Below are 15,519 nucleotides of genomic sequence, written 5' to 3'. Positions count from 1 at the left end.
AGTGGCACGGTTTTTCCCGTTGATATATATGGTATTTCCCCGGTATCTGATCTCAGAGCGTGTTACAAAACGCGTAAGCGGTGTGCGCATGCGCAGTCCTGAGCCTGTGGACAGGAAGCCTGACTGAAGCAGCTGATAATCAGGCTTTGGCTGTTCCGGGGAGCACAACAGCCCCGTTTCTGCCCGGATTTTAAACAGGGCTTTTTAGTGCAAGTTCAGAAATCGACGCTTTTACGAGCAGCGCGCCCGGTCTCCCCTCACAGCGACTGATGGAGCTGTATTTTTACACCGAACGCTGTTTATTTTCGAGTTAACTGCAGGGCCGGAGCTGCTCGGTAACAATGAAGGCCTAGAATCCATATCCGAGGGATTTAAAGCTCTCCTCTGCCCCAGACACCAGGATCAACAACACGCTCAGGTATATTAATATAGCAATACGCATCCATAATATATACATCCACATAAGTGGCTTTAATTAAACTAATGTAGAAATATAATGCGTTTGAATAGATTTTTTTGTAAAGGAGGGTTGGTTTTGTTGAGCTCTGGTGATTTTTTTTTCTTTATTGATTTCTCCTTTTGTTCTTAGCTACAATGCTTTTTATTTTTAATATTAATGATGTGTTACATTGTAACACTAACTCTTGGTTGCCTAGTAGCAGACTGATGATACAATGTAGCAAACTTATGACGTCTGCGGATTCGAGGACAGCGTCGACTCTCGTTCCGTTCAGTCACTGCGATATTAATGCTCATATAGAAATCAAAAATCATCGCATTTCGCGACATTAGCGCAGTTTTCTTGAAAAGGGTGGAGTCGTTTGCTGGTTGTAAACATACAGCGGGATGGTTTCGCTTTAAAACTCCTATATTTGACACTTGACCGCCAGCAGCTGTGTAGCTCGTAGGTAATCTTTGATATTTCGCTTGTGTGTTGACGATGTTTTGTGTGTGTGTTTTAGATGCGATGTTCTGCTTGCAGTCGGTCTCTGAATGTGTTTGTGTGAATCAGGGGTTACAGACAGACCCTCAATCCAGATGATAGTATAAAAACTACCAATTTTAAAAATCGAAAATAATAATAAATGTTTTTATTTTACCTGTCTGACCTGTCGTTGAAATCCCTGGCTGTGCATCGATAATTCAGAAATGAGACGAAACGTCACAATTTTACCTGCCTTTAGCTTTTCGTCTAGCGGTATTTCCACTATAAAGTTATTAATATTATATATTGAGAGATTACAGATAATTTATAGATACTGTAGATAGCTTTATTTCCGTTATAAATTCAGATATTATCACAGATTTTTCAGTTTCATTTTATAAATTAATAAATGTATTACACCCAATATTATACTTAATTTAGCTTCAAATATACTTTAAACCAGACAAAAACAAACAAAAAAATCATCTATATCTTGAATTCTGACATAAGGATAAAAAGTGTCTGTGTTATTTCTCTACGTGGAGCTGACAGTCGTTTCAAACTCATCCTCAAGTCTCCATACATGATTCATTTAAGTGAATGCTAGATATGTCAGTATTTATAATAAATATTTGACTCATCATCTTGACTGTGTTCGTTCAATCATGTTGAGATATCAGCATTCCCGTCTTTTGTGTTCTTTCTGTATTCATCAATGGCGAACTTACTTATTCAATATATTCGCAGGCATGGCTTCACAGCTGCAGGTTTTCTCCCCTCCGTCTGTGTCTTCCAGTGCCTTCTGCAGGGTGAAAAAAATGAAAGTGGAGAGCTGTGCTTGGGATGCTTCCAATGAAGCGTACAGTTCTGTGGGCCAGTACAGCTTCAACCCCGCAGCGGGCCTCCCTTTCGGCACCTCCGGCCTGATCTTCCCCCCAGCGTCCCGGGGCCAGGTGGTGGTCCGTGCTGCAGACAGCACCGGGAGCCTCCCGCGTGGGGCCAGTCGCAGAACATCTCACAACACCCACCACACGGAGTCGCACTCCTCCCGCGGGCACAGGTATGGCGTGAAGAGGAAGAATGAGGAAGTGGAGAGCTCCGGAGGAAGCGGCAGCGGCAGCGTTCAGATTCTGGAGGAGCTCTCGGCTCCTGCTTTCTCCGCACGTACGGGAGGAGCAGGAACCACCGCCCAGTCCATCCCCAACTCGGCCCCCACCACCAAAAGCAGCAGCTCCAACGGGGAAGGGGACTACCAGCTGGTCCAGCACGAGATCCTCTGCTCCGTCTCCAACAGCTACGAGGTTCTTGAGTTTCTCGGTCGGGGCACGTTTGGGCAGGTGGCCAAGTGCTGGAAAAGAGGAACTAATGAGATTGTGGCCATCAAGATCCTGAAGAACCATCCATCATATGCACGTCAGGGACAGATCGAGGTATGTTATGGTGGTATCTATGTTTCTGGGTTTTTGTTTTCCAATCTCGGGTAATCACCTTATCAAGATTTCACGGTGTTTCATTTCTGCCTAATTTTGCTGCAGAGACTGCATCTGGCATGCCTTTTTTATTCTTCTTCTTACTCCATGATGAAACTAAATATGACTTTGCCCTCGTTTCCCCTCAAGCTGATAGGCTTAAGTAAATTACTTGATGCTCATTTTGTTCTATCTGTCGTTTAATTTATGCAGAGATATTAAAATTTTAATTACATGCTGTGACTTGAATACAGTTATTCTATAATGAGCCTGTGTGGTTTTAATTTCTGAATTAAATTCACTATGCAATTTTTTTTTTTTTTTATTTGGAAGGGGCATAAAGGAAAAAAAAGTAAAGTTTAATATCTTTTGGAAGTTTGGGGAAGAGGGTGAGTGAATGATGACAGTTTTCATTTTGGTGTGAACTACCCCTATAGTATTACTATTAAAACCTTTAACTGATATTAAACCGTTTATCGCATTTGAAAAACATTCGTCCACCAAATTAATGGTGTATTGCGTAACCAACATGCAGAAAAAAAACAAAATGGGACATATGATAGAGGGGTCCTCTGCAGACGCTTTTGACTGAAGGTGTGGTCACAAAGGGGAAATTTTGCATGCAAAAAAAGGTCAGATGTCTATTGTCAATAGTGTAGATGCATGAAACACAGCTCACTTTCAAACCAAGCAGCTTCTGTCGGTCAGTGCAACCAATTGAAACCATTGTGAAATTTGCATGGGGAATTCTTTTGCACTCATGCAAAATTTTCTTTTAAAATGACTGTTTTCAAATGTGACCACACAATTGTCAAGAACGGATATGATATATTAGACAAAGAAAAGTTAGATGAGGTTGTAAAATGTCATGTGGTCTGCCTTAAATTTTGTACAAGATTATTCAGATTCATATGAAGCCAACATGAATACAAAGATTACTTTCTAAAAACCTGGTGCAATTAAATCAAGAGATTGTTTTCCCATTTTCTTTATTGTGGATGCTCTTATTTGTAATTGACCCATAAATTGCCCCTATTATGGGTAATGAAAGGTTCATATTTTGGTTTTGGGACTCTCAACAACAGGTTGACATGCATGCAAGGTCAAAAAACACTTTCATTGTCTTATAATATGCATTTGTTTTACCTTACTTGCTCAACGACTCCCAAACAATTCGTTTAACGATTAATTTTTCCAAACTCCTCTTTTGAGTGACGCTAATCTGCGGTGATTGGTCGGATTGGTCTCATTTTCATGTCATTATGTCTGTAATGCCTGATAAAGCAGTGTTTGTGAGCGCAGTGCTGCTTTGTTTACAGCGTTACCGGGGAAACTGCTATTTTTACACTCCAAAAGCAGCATCTAGTGGCAAAGAATGAATTTGCATTTTCATTCAGACCAATGAGAAAAGACCAACAAGTGGGCGGGCAATATGCTAATGTTTCATGGCTTGGGATTCGTTTTAAAAATGACTCGTTTAAATGATTCAGAGTCGACTCTTTCTTTTAAGAGTAAATAACTTTATACACAGTGCACTTTCAGATTTAAAACTTTGCAGGATCTTTCCATTCACTTAGAGCTGTGTTAAACACTGCATGAAAGGCCATTTTCAAAAATCCATAATATGGGCACTTTAATATCTTTCCTAGGTGAGCATATTGAACAGGCTCAGCGCAGAGAATGCAGACGAGTTCAACTTCGTCCGCTCCTACGAGTGTTTCCAGCAAAAGGGCCACACGTGCTTGGTGTTTGAAATGCTCGAGCAGAACCTTTACGACTTCCTGAAGCACAGTAAGTTCAGCCCACTGCCCCTCAGGCACATCCGCCCCATCCTGCAGCAGGTGGCCACGGCCCTAATGAAGCTGAAGAGCCTGGGTCTCATCCACGCTGATCTGAAGCCTGAGAACATCATGCTGGTGGACCCCATCCGACAGCCCTACAGGGTAAAGGTTATCGACTTTGGCTCAGCCAGTCACGTCTCCAAAGCCGTCTGCTCAACTTACCTCCAGTCTCGCTACTACAGGTGAGCGGTTATCTGTAATTGTACATGTTTATTGATCACACATCCCTCAGTTATGAGATTATGAAGTTGTAATAATCATCCGATTAACTCCTAAACACATTTATAAAAGAAAAAGGAGCCTGCGTGCATAGATTATGATTATGAAGTGATTATTTTTTTTTTCTTCTGCTTTCTATCCTCAGAGCCCCTGAGATCATCCTTGGTCTGCCGTTCTGTGAAGCCATCGACATGTGGTCACTGGGTTGTGTGATTGCAGAGCTCTTTCTGGGCTGGCCGCTATATCCAGGAGCTTCAGAATATGACCAGGTCACACATGTTATGTTCTTATTATTATCAGAAAAATATTAGCTCTCACCTCTCTCAGTTCTATCTCAATTGTCATTTAAAGGAGCTCTACAACTGTATATTTTCTGTACTTGTTGCCTTAGTTATTTGTGTCTGTGGCACTTCATACAAGCGCTGGATGTTCTGATCAAGTAATACTTTATATATAAATATCACTCCTTTCTGTGCAAGTGAGGCTCATTGTAAAATGCAGTGTGTACATGTGGTTGAGTCGCAGGAGTGTGGCAATACTGTACAGTCCCAGTCTACTGCAGATTGTGTGACATGTACATGTTTCAGTAAGAGACGGTCTTTTTGTAAGAGAAACTGTAGCCAAGACATCTAGCCATGATTCAGCATTGACAGCCGGTCGCATGTCGGACGCATCATTCTGCGCTCACGTTCTCAAGTTTAAGGCAGCAGTCCAAAACAGAGCATCTAACCATCGCCAAGACCATTAATTGGCAGTCTGTGAACAGCAGAAATCATTAATGATCCCAGAAATGTACACAAAATCCTCCTAGTCTTGGTACTAACCTTGACCTTTCCCGTTTTCCCCCTCCAGATTCGGTACATTTCTCAGACACAGGGATTGCCTCCTGAGTATCTCTTGAGTGCTGGCACAAAGACAAACCGCTTCTTCAAGAAAGGACCAGACTCCAGCTACCCACTGTGGAGGTTAAAAGTCAGTACCCATACTTTCATGTTTTTTATTTGGTTTAAAACATAAGTAACGCTGAATGACTGAATAGTTTCTTATTCAAAAAAAGGTTGGTTAATATTGAACTAGACTAAGACTTGTGTATTTTTCTAGACCCCATCCGAGCATGAGGCCGAAATGGGCATCAAGTCAAAAGAAGCGAGGAAATACATCTTCAATTGTTTAGATGACATGATGCAGGTAATTAGAAAAACATGCATAGGATGCAACGTGTCATTAGTTGAATAGATCAGTCGACCCTTTCCTGATTGCATTGATTGGTTTCCAGGTCAATCTGCCTACGCATCTAGAAGGGACGGACATGTTGGCGGAGAAGCGGACCGTCAGGAGTTGATTGACCTGCTGAAGAGGATGCTGAGATTGGACGCCGATAAAAGAATTACGCCCACAAAGACCTTGGCGCATCCGTTTGTGACCATGAGCCACCTGGTGAACTTCCCTCACAGCTCACAGTACGTCCTTTCGAAGACATGTGGACTTCTAGCGCTGGTTAATTTGAAGAAGTGTGTTTTAAATTTGTTCTCATATCATATATTTTTGTAGTGTGAAGTCGTGTTTCCAGAACATGGATATCTGCAAAAGAAGGAACGGTAGCTTTGACAGTGGGAAAGCCCTGTTTGCTGCTAACGCTGTTCCTGGAACTGCAGGAAACCTGACTGTGACCTTCAGCAGCCAGCTGAACCAGCACAGCCAGGTTAGGGGAAAACCACCTGATTAAAAATACACATGCAATAGGCTGGATTTCCACCAGTCTTTAACATTGTTGGACATTTTCTCAGGTTCCGTCTGCTGGTGGAGCTGTTCCTCTCCTTAACTACCAACCGGCACTTTACCAGCAGGCGACCATAAACATCCCAGGCCTGGCCCAACCCAGCATCCCCCTGCAGACCCGTCCCACTCAGCTGTGTGCTCAGACCGAACCTTTCCAGCAAACCCTCATCGTCTGCCCCCCCACCACTATCCAAGGTGAGCTAGAGCCGGGTGCACTGTGGGTGATTTATGTCCCTTCGATAAGCCAGACTCCATCCAGTTGTAGTTAAAACATTGGTTAACAATTTTTTTGATTGATATCCTGTTTCAGAGACGTCACATGGTGGAATTAAACTGGGATTCACGCAGTTAATTTTGGATTTATTTCGTATTTGTTTTTAATGGTCCTAAATATTAAGATGCTCAAAGTTTTTATTCAACTTTGCTTGAATTTTGATATTTGCCTTGAAAAGGCTTTATTCTTTCTTATCCAGTGTAATAAAAAAAAGACAACACATTAAAGAAAAAGAACCCTATTAAACATTGAGTCATGGCTCATTTGTGTAACATTTTGTGTAACACAAAACTCATTTTGATATTGCGCAAGCACATAGAAGTGATAATTGACACCCAAAAATTGCATTCGCACATCTTGTCTTCAACAGTCTTGAAAATACTTTATGGATTTAATTGTCACTTTATCTGCCAATGTTTTTGCTGCTGACCTTCGATAATTTAACCACAAATCACTTGAGTTAAGCATCACATCCATTTCATTTTTATGTGCTAAAATTACGAAGTTTCTTTTCCTGTGTTCTGTTCTTGCGTTCATGTTGCGCCCTCTACTGTTCGGCCTTGAATTTGTATTTCTTTTAGTTGAGTCATTCAGAATTTGTTTCATGATTGTTTTGCTATGAGTGCAAGATGTTTTACAATTGATTATTAATTTGATACAATAATGCAAGGCTTCCCCATCCTTGAAAAGCACTCTGAAAAATTTGTCTTGTGTTGTTTTTCTTGAAGGGCTTCCATCTTCAAATAAAACCTCTAGCTATCCTGTCAGGATGGAGAACGGTGTTCCTGTTGTCCAGCAGAACCAGTCCACGCAACCCCTTCAGATTCAACCCAGCATGCTGACACAGGTAAGACATACAGCACATTGTTTGTGAAACGGTGGCATAATATCTAACGCTGACGTTACATCACTGCAATCTGATGAACTGCTAATTAATCCAGTTGAGTTGGAGAGGAAACGTCAGTCCTTAAAGTCTGCATGGGCAGCTGTTCGGCTGCTGGCAAGTGCCGGTAAATGGCACGTGAGATCACAGCCTTGTACCCCAGACCTGAATCTGACCTTTTGTCTAATCTTTCCATGCCTTTTGCCCCTTTCCCTCCATGGTGCCCCTCCTCCGTAGGGCTCCTGTACGCCTCTGATGGTGGCTACGCTGCACCCCCACACAGCGGGAGTGGCGTCCCAGTATCCGCTGCCCCTGGCACTGGGCTGTGGGGCAGGAAGGCCTGCCCTGCTGGAGCAGACAGCCACAGTGCTGGTAAAGAGAGACCCACCCAGCGCTCTACCACTAACCTCATCATTTCTCCCTCTCTTGGGCTCTTTCCAAAATCTTGCTTAAATGCATCTTTCTTTCTAATCCTACACTCATTCTGGTCTCTCTATGTTATAGACCATATCTTTTATTTCTTTCGGATCACTCTTTGATCTTTTTTTAAAAAAAAATTTTATCCCTCTTTGATATTTACTTATGTCTCTTTTCTGATCTCTCTTTGATAATTCTTTATGATCCTCTATGATCTCTTTTTGATATTTTTTTCAGACTTTACAGCCTCTCTTCGATAATTCGGGATCCTCTTTAATCTCTTGGTGATCTTTTTTTTTTTTTTTGGTGACACTTTGATCTTTTGTCCAATCACCATCTTTTTTTCTGATCTCACTTTGATCATTCTGGATCCTCTTTGAGCTTTACTGACCTTTTTGGCATATTTTTTTTAATGACGTTTTTCTTTTTTTCTGATTTTTCTTTCTCTCTCTCTCTCACTCTGATTCTTTTTATGGTCTTAAATAGTTTTATCTCTATCTCTGTTTTTATTTCTGACCCCTATCATTTTTCTTTGAGCTCTTCCTTTTTTTAATAATCCCTTCTGTATTTCTGGTCTTTTCCTTTATCTCTCTCTCTAATCTTTCTTTCTGCTGGGCCTGTCATGATAACAACTTTTTGTTTTGTGATATATTGCCCCAGAAATAATTGCGATAAACAATATTATTGTCATTTTAAGACCATTTTTATGCCACTGAATATATAATAATAATATAAAAGCATAATAATGCAAGAAGGCCAACACTTTCAAATGACGACAAACTTTTAATTCTAAAGAATATTTAGATTATGGAAATTAAGCATCAAAATATTAGATACCTTAACTTGAATAAATAGTAAATAAACATTTTCTAACAAAAAGTGCAAAGTAGCAAGTTGAAAAAAGAAAAATTCACAAAGAACTTGTATGGAGATTTTTCCCAGACCTTCTTTTCTCTGTAAATTAAGGGTGCACTGTATTGCTGAAAAACACAATCCGTATTTAGCAGTCAGATGTCCGTATGCACAAAGGCACAGATCCCTAAACAAGGACATATCTGCAGATGAAACTTTCTTTTTTTTTTTTAATTGTAGAAGCATTTTTTAAATTTGAACTAGCATCAACTACACCACGTTATGTAGGAGAAGCTGCAAAAGACACAGGTGCAAGAAAACATGGTGACATTAATTTTTATGTAAATATAATGGGCAATATATTCCATCACCAAAAATTATGGAGGTCATATACATATATTGTGCAAGTCTATATATTGATTATTGCGACAGGCCGACTTTCTGCTCGTTCTCCCTTTCTTTTCCTTCTCAGTCTCTCCCTCATCATTCTTTCTCAGTGCAGGTCTGCTACAGGCATGGGAGGCATGTGCTGACTTTTCTGTGCTTTGCTTGCAGCTTCTTGTTGTGTGAAAAAAAAAAAAAAAAAAAAAAAAAAAAATTATATATATATATCCCTCCTTTGACCTCCCAGTCCCACCATCTGTTTTGCCCTTCTTCTTCTCTCAGGGGAGGACTCTGACCTTGTCTACAGCTCAAAAACACTCGCAGCCACGTTCCTCTCCCTCTCATAGCCATGTCTGTCTGCAGGTACTCCAGTGCATACTGGCATGGCAGATCTTTTGGCCAGTTTTGCTCTGTGGAAACGCTCATTGTTTTCTGACTATTTAACAGCCATGATTTTTCCCAACAGGTTGCTGGACTACTCTTTCCTGCCCCATCTTTAATTTTTAACGCTTGTGTATGATTTAAGCATGCTGTGCTTGTCTTGGCTTTTAAAATCATATGTAATGGCTGTGCTACATCTAAAGCTGCCTAATGCCCCGGGAGAGAATTGCATATTTTGTTTTGTGCGTTGATGGATTATTTAATTCATGCAGTGATGTCACATCAGCATGTTAGTTCAAGTTCTTGATCATTCTGGCATGGCATAAATGTTTAATTCAGAATTAAATGACCATATGTGACCCTGGACCACAAAACCAGTCTTAAGTCGTTGGGTTATATTTTTAGCAATAGCCAAAAATACATTGTATGAGTCAAAATTATCGATTTTACTTTTATGCCAAAAATTATTAGAATATTAAGTAAAGATCATGTTCCATGAAGATATTTTGTCAATTTCCTACTGTAAATATATGAAAACTTTTTTCATTAGTAATATGCATTGCTAAGAACTTCATTTGGACAACTTCAAAGGCAATTATCTCAATATTTAGATTTTTTTTTTTTGCACCCTCAGATTCCAGATATTCAAATAGTTGTATCTCAGCCAAATATTGTCTGATCCTAACAAACCATACATCAATGGAAAGCTTACTGAGTCAGCTGTATGATGGTGTATAAATCTCAATTTTGAGAAATTCACCCTTATGACTGGTTTTGTGGTCCAGGGTCACAGATATGCATCATTGTCACTCATTGTGTGGTGCAGGTTTGGTCATAGATGTTTTTACCTACTGCTCATTTGCCAGTGAAACTAATTTCAAATTTGACTGACAGTCAGTGGTACACTATGACTTGTTTAAGCGTTTTTCCAAGTGCTAGTGTCACTAAGGCAAATATTATGTCGTACTCCAGCAGGCCTGGCCAGCGGGAACCCAGCAGATCCTCATACCCTCTGCGTGGCAGCAGGTGCCTGGCATGACCCTCCACAACTCCAGCCACCAGCCCGTAGTGACCGAATCGCCTCCGGAGACCCTACTGTCCGACAGCTCTAAACAGCAAACTTCAAGCTGGAGGTGAATGTTTAGGAAGAATCATTATAGTTTGGTAGATGTTTGAATGTGCTCGATACTGATTGGTTGGTTTTTTCCTGCAGGGCGTCTCAGAGCGGTCAGCACAATGGCGTCGTCCAGCAGAACCCACACATCCTTGGCGGCCTCAATCTTGCTCAGTCTCTCAGTCGAGGAGCGTCCACAGTCACACGGTCTCAGAACAAGAGGAGCAGGGTCTGCGGTGACACTGGAAGCAGGTATTGGCCCATTTACTCTTGACACTCAAATATTTCAATGGTATATTTAGTTTGGTTTTATTATTCTGAACAGTTTTTTTTGCTTTGTGTGCTATTTTTAAAAAAAATCAAATAACATGATTTGATACTCTATGCGAGGATGTTCATTAGGTGTCCAGATGCTTTTTAAGGGGGAAGAATCTTTCAATTTACTGTCTGCCTGTCTATTTCTGTATTCTCAGCAGTGCTCTGGTGGGCTCTCAGTCATTCAGTGCTATTCTCACTCAGCCCATCATTATCTGCGACACCCCGAGTCCTGCTGTCAGTGTCATCACCATACACAGTGACTCTGACGATGAGGACGAGAGGAAGTTCCACCCTGCTAGGTGAGTGAGGTCACTACATATGGTTTCACATCCGCAACAAAAGGTTTGAGGTCAGTAAGATTTCCAAAAAAAAAAAATTCTGATATACTGTTTTTTTTTTGTGAGCAGAAGAGACTTCGGTAACACTTTATAATAACTGCACACTATTAATCATTAATTAAGCATTAGTAAACAGATAATTCATAATTTATAAAGCATTAATAGACATTAATAAGCAGTTTATAAATACAGATATAAATGCTTTATTCTTGATTTAAAAGCATATCTATAATGTGTTTAATAATATTATTGTCATACTTTATTCATGATCAAGTTATCATTTCTCAATGAAGTATAGCATTATTTACAAACCAGTTATTTAGGAGTTGCCAGTGATTCATAAGATCACAAGAAATTGTAAGTAAATGTAGTAAATTCAGGTAGTTATAAAGCATTTAGTAGTGGTCAGTTAACTATTTATGTGAGCTCATCTAAAGTGAGGACTAGTTATGCCTTGTAAAGCATTTATAAAGGATATTTAAAGGCTCGGTTATCTTCTAAACAGGAAAATGAAACAAACACAACACAGTGATACAGAACATAGAAATATTAACAGCCTTTAAATCTCATTTGTAAAAGCTTTACAAGGCATAACTATTCCTTACTTTAGATGAGCTCACAATAATAGTTAACTAACAACTACATATGTTTTATAACTACCTGAATTAACCCTGAATTACAGTAGAAATACATGTTAATAAACCATTTATTAACACTCTAAGTAACTATTACTATATGTCTGAATAATAAGATGAATGCACATTTAAATAGTTTATTAATCATTTACTTACAATTTCTAAGTGATCTTATGAACCACTGACAACTCCTTTATAACTGGTGTGTAAATAATGCTATACTTCATTTAGAAATGATAAATTGATTATTAATAAAGTATGAAAAAAACAATTATTAAATACATTATATATATGCTTTTAAATCAAGTATAAAGCATTTATATCTGTATTTATAAACTGCTTATTAATGTCTATTAATGCTTTATAAATGATGAATTAACTGTTTCCTAATGCATAACTAATGATTAATAGCGTGCAGTTATTATAAAGTGTTACCGAGACTTCTTTCAGAAACCTCTTATCAACCTCAGACTTTTGAATTGGAATGTATGCATTAATGCAAAACAAGTTCTAGTCTGACAAAGTGTCTTTTCACAATGTAAAGTAGCTCCATATTTGTGTAAACCACACTGAAGTCTGAACTGAATGCTGCCAGTAGGAATGTAGTGTTAATTATAAAACAAATATATAATTTTTTCTATATTTAAGTCATTTCAACCATGTGAAATTCCACAGATGTTCCCTAAAAATCCACTTTTTTTTTTCTGGCAGCTGTGGCCCCAGCCACAGGACTAATGTGATCAGCTGTCTGACCGTTCACGATTCGGACTCCTCCACCGCCAGTCCCCTGACTCCCAAACCCCAGAGCAGTCACGTCGGGGTCCAGTCCTCACGGCTGTCCAAATCCCTGGCAGTGGTGGCTCCATCTGTGAAAGCACAGCCTGTGGAAAACTCAATATCAGCCAAAATTCCCCCATCGGCTGTAGGCGAGTATTAGCTGTGGTCCTGTTTGTATTCGCTGTAGCTTCGTCAACAATTCTTTATAAAAGGAATACGTCACGTTTGTTTTAGGTCTTGCTCAGAATTACTACATGAAGCCTAAGAGAGCCGCCGCCACAAGGCAGCCGAGCAGCTCAGGAGAGAGCGTCACTGACCCCCAACAGGAGCCCAGCAGATCTCAACCACTGAACCTCAGTCAGGTGACCACTTCTGTCCATGCCCCGTGCCGCGGTGTATCGTAATGAACGTGTGGTTCAGTTTCCTGTTTTCCTTTTTCCAGACCACTGTCTCCTCGTCTCAAGAACCATCCGGTGGCTCATCATCCCTGCGCCGACAGCACACATACCCGCCGGCCTCGTCTCGTTACGGTCTCCAGGAGGCCCCGTCGTTCACCAGCGCCCCCAGCCTGTACCCCTACCCCACCCCCGCGTCCCACATGGAGCACCTGCTCGTACAAGGCTCCTCCCCCTCCATGCACGTCCCGCACTCTAGTCACTATGCAGCCAATCTTATCCCAAAGGACTCTATTGGAGGCGTGGTCCACGGACTCTCCGCCCACTACCAGCAACATTACCCCGCCCATCCTTACGTCAGCACCAGCACCACTAGAGGAGGCGGGGCTTACAACGGCTATCAGCTGAGCCCGCGGAGGGTCCCTCAGTACCCCTACATATGACACACACAGACTGATGTCACGTAGATTTTACGACCGACAGACCTGCCGTCAACTGCTGCAACTGGTTTAATCTGTCCTATTTATGTTTTAGAAATCTATCATGTCGTTTTGCATCTGTCTGCCGAGAAATCCCGTTTCCGGTTAGGTAAGTATATTTTCTTGGCCCAAGGAACGCTGACGTGTTTTTAATTCGTAAGCAATAGCGGAATAATGCTGACATAAAGGAACAGGGATCGTAACGCCGTAGATTTGTCTGTTCAACTAAAATCCTTACACTAATCCTTGACTCGTTTATATTCCATTTTGTTTTTAGATTAAATGTCGTGTTTTTGTTGTGGTAGGATCTCTTGTTTTTAAGTTATGTTTGATTGTGAAGCTGACTGGTTCTCAACCACTTTACCGGAAGGTCAAGATGTGGAAAGGAAAAAAAAGAAAATGTTATGTGCCCTGGTCGTATTGTTATTTAAGTTAGCGCTATATGTTAGTCAAATCAAAGGTAGAATCGTAGAGTGTATGTTGTGAGGAATATCAGTGGATATAAGGAGTAACTTCAACTTCTCATGTTTTTATTTTATTGTTTTTATTTTTAGCTAAAATTGTTTAATGATGTCAGTACTCTCCTTGGAGAACAGGGGGGTGAAGATATTTAACAGAAGAGCTGGGATGACAAAGCCAATGAAAATGTGATGCTACTTACAGAAACCATAATTGCACACCGATGATTGGTTTTCTGACATTAAGTGTGCTTTATTTGCAGCATTTCTGAGTAGTCTGCTTATCAAACTAGAGAACACCAAATATGTCTCTGACCCTTGACCGCCGCGTGCGGTCTCCGTGACAGACAGTTAACGTGATCTTTGAAATCGCTTAATGACACTGTGACTGACCTCTACGGTCTTGTTCTGGTCTCGATAACATGACGTGCCTTGACATTCTCTCCGACATGTTTGGCAGTGTTTTTGAGTTCAGAGAACGTTTAGCAAGTACTGTACACATTTTGTAATGTCAAGCCACAATGGAAAAAACACCTCTATTGTAATGCCATCAAATAAACAAACATCAATTCAGTTTTTGTATCTTGCTGTTTTTAGCTTTTCTTTCTTCTCTACCACACCACTGTCTTTTTGCTTGCCCATTTGCCCCATTTCCAGACAATCCAGTTGGTTTTGGATGATCCTGAATTGGAACAGCTTCAGCTTAAATGGATACTCCACCCCAAATTGAAAATGTTGTCATTAATCACTTACCTCCATGTCGTTCCAAACCCGTAAAAGCCCAGTTCGTCTTCAGAACACAATTTAAGATATTTTGGGTGAAAACCAGGAGGCCTGTGACTGTCCCATAGACTGCCAAATAAATAACAGTGTCAAGGTCCAGAAAAGGTTTGAAAGTCGTCGTCAGAATACTCCATCTGCCATCAGACGTGCAATCTGGGTTATATGAAGCAACGGGAACACTTCTTGTAAGTGAAGAAAACAAAAATAACGACTTTATTCAACAATTCCTTTGTCAACGGTCTCATTTTTGTCTCTCTGTATCATACACAACATACGGTGATGTGCAGAGACACAGAGGAGACTTGACAAAGGAATTGTTGAATAAAGTTGTTATTTGTATTTTCTTCACTTACAAAAAGTAATATCGTCACTTCATAACGTTACGGTTGAGTCACTGATGGCAGATGGAGTATTCTGACGATGTCTTTCATACTTTTATGGACCTTGACACTCTTATTTATTTAGCAGTCTACGGGACAGTCACAAGCCTCCCGGTTTTCATCCAAAATATCTTAAATTGTGTTCCGAAGACGAATGAAGCTTTCACGGGTTTGGAACGACATGGAGGTAAGTGATTAATGACAACATTTTCATTTTGGGGTGGAGTATCCCTTTAAATTCTGAGCACGGACATAATACTGAACACCAAGATGAAAACTACATTCCCTCGCGGGAGAAAATAAATCGTCTGATTGCCATCTGGTCCAGCAGCATTTCGGAGAAACTGACTGAATGAACCCTGACAGCACACATATATCACAGAGAAGTGTATTTGACATCTGCAAGATGTTTTTTTTT

General features: G+C 40.4%; 1 pseudogene; it reads left to right on the top strand.

Moving 5' to 3' along the window:
- Positions 1-100: 100 nt before the first annotated feature.
- LOC109086131 lies at positions 101-14,511 on the top strand (annotated as a pseudogene).
- Positions 14,512-15,519: the final 1,008 nt, after the last annotated feature.

The sequence above is a fragment of the Cyprinus carpio genome, chromosome A11 (genome assembly GCF_018340385.1).
Source record: "Cyprinus carpio isolate SPL01 chromosome A11, ASM1834038v1, whole genome shotgun sequence".
NCBI classification, from domain to species: domain Eukaryota; kingdom Metazoa; phylum Chordata; class Actinopteri; order Cypriniformes; family Cyprinidae; genus Cyprinus; species Cyprinus carpio.
The sequence above is the reverse complement of the archived record's forward strand: the minus strand, read 5'-3'. Positions and strand labels throughout refer to the sequence as shown.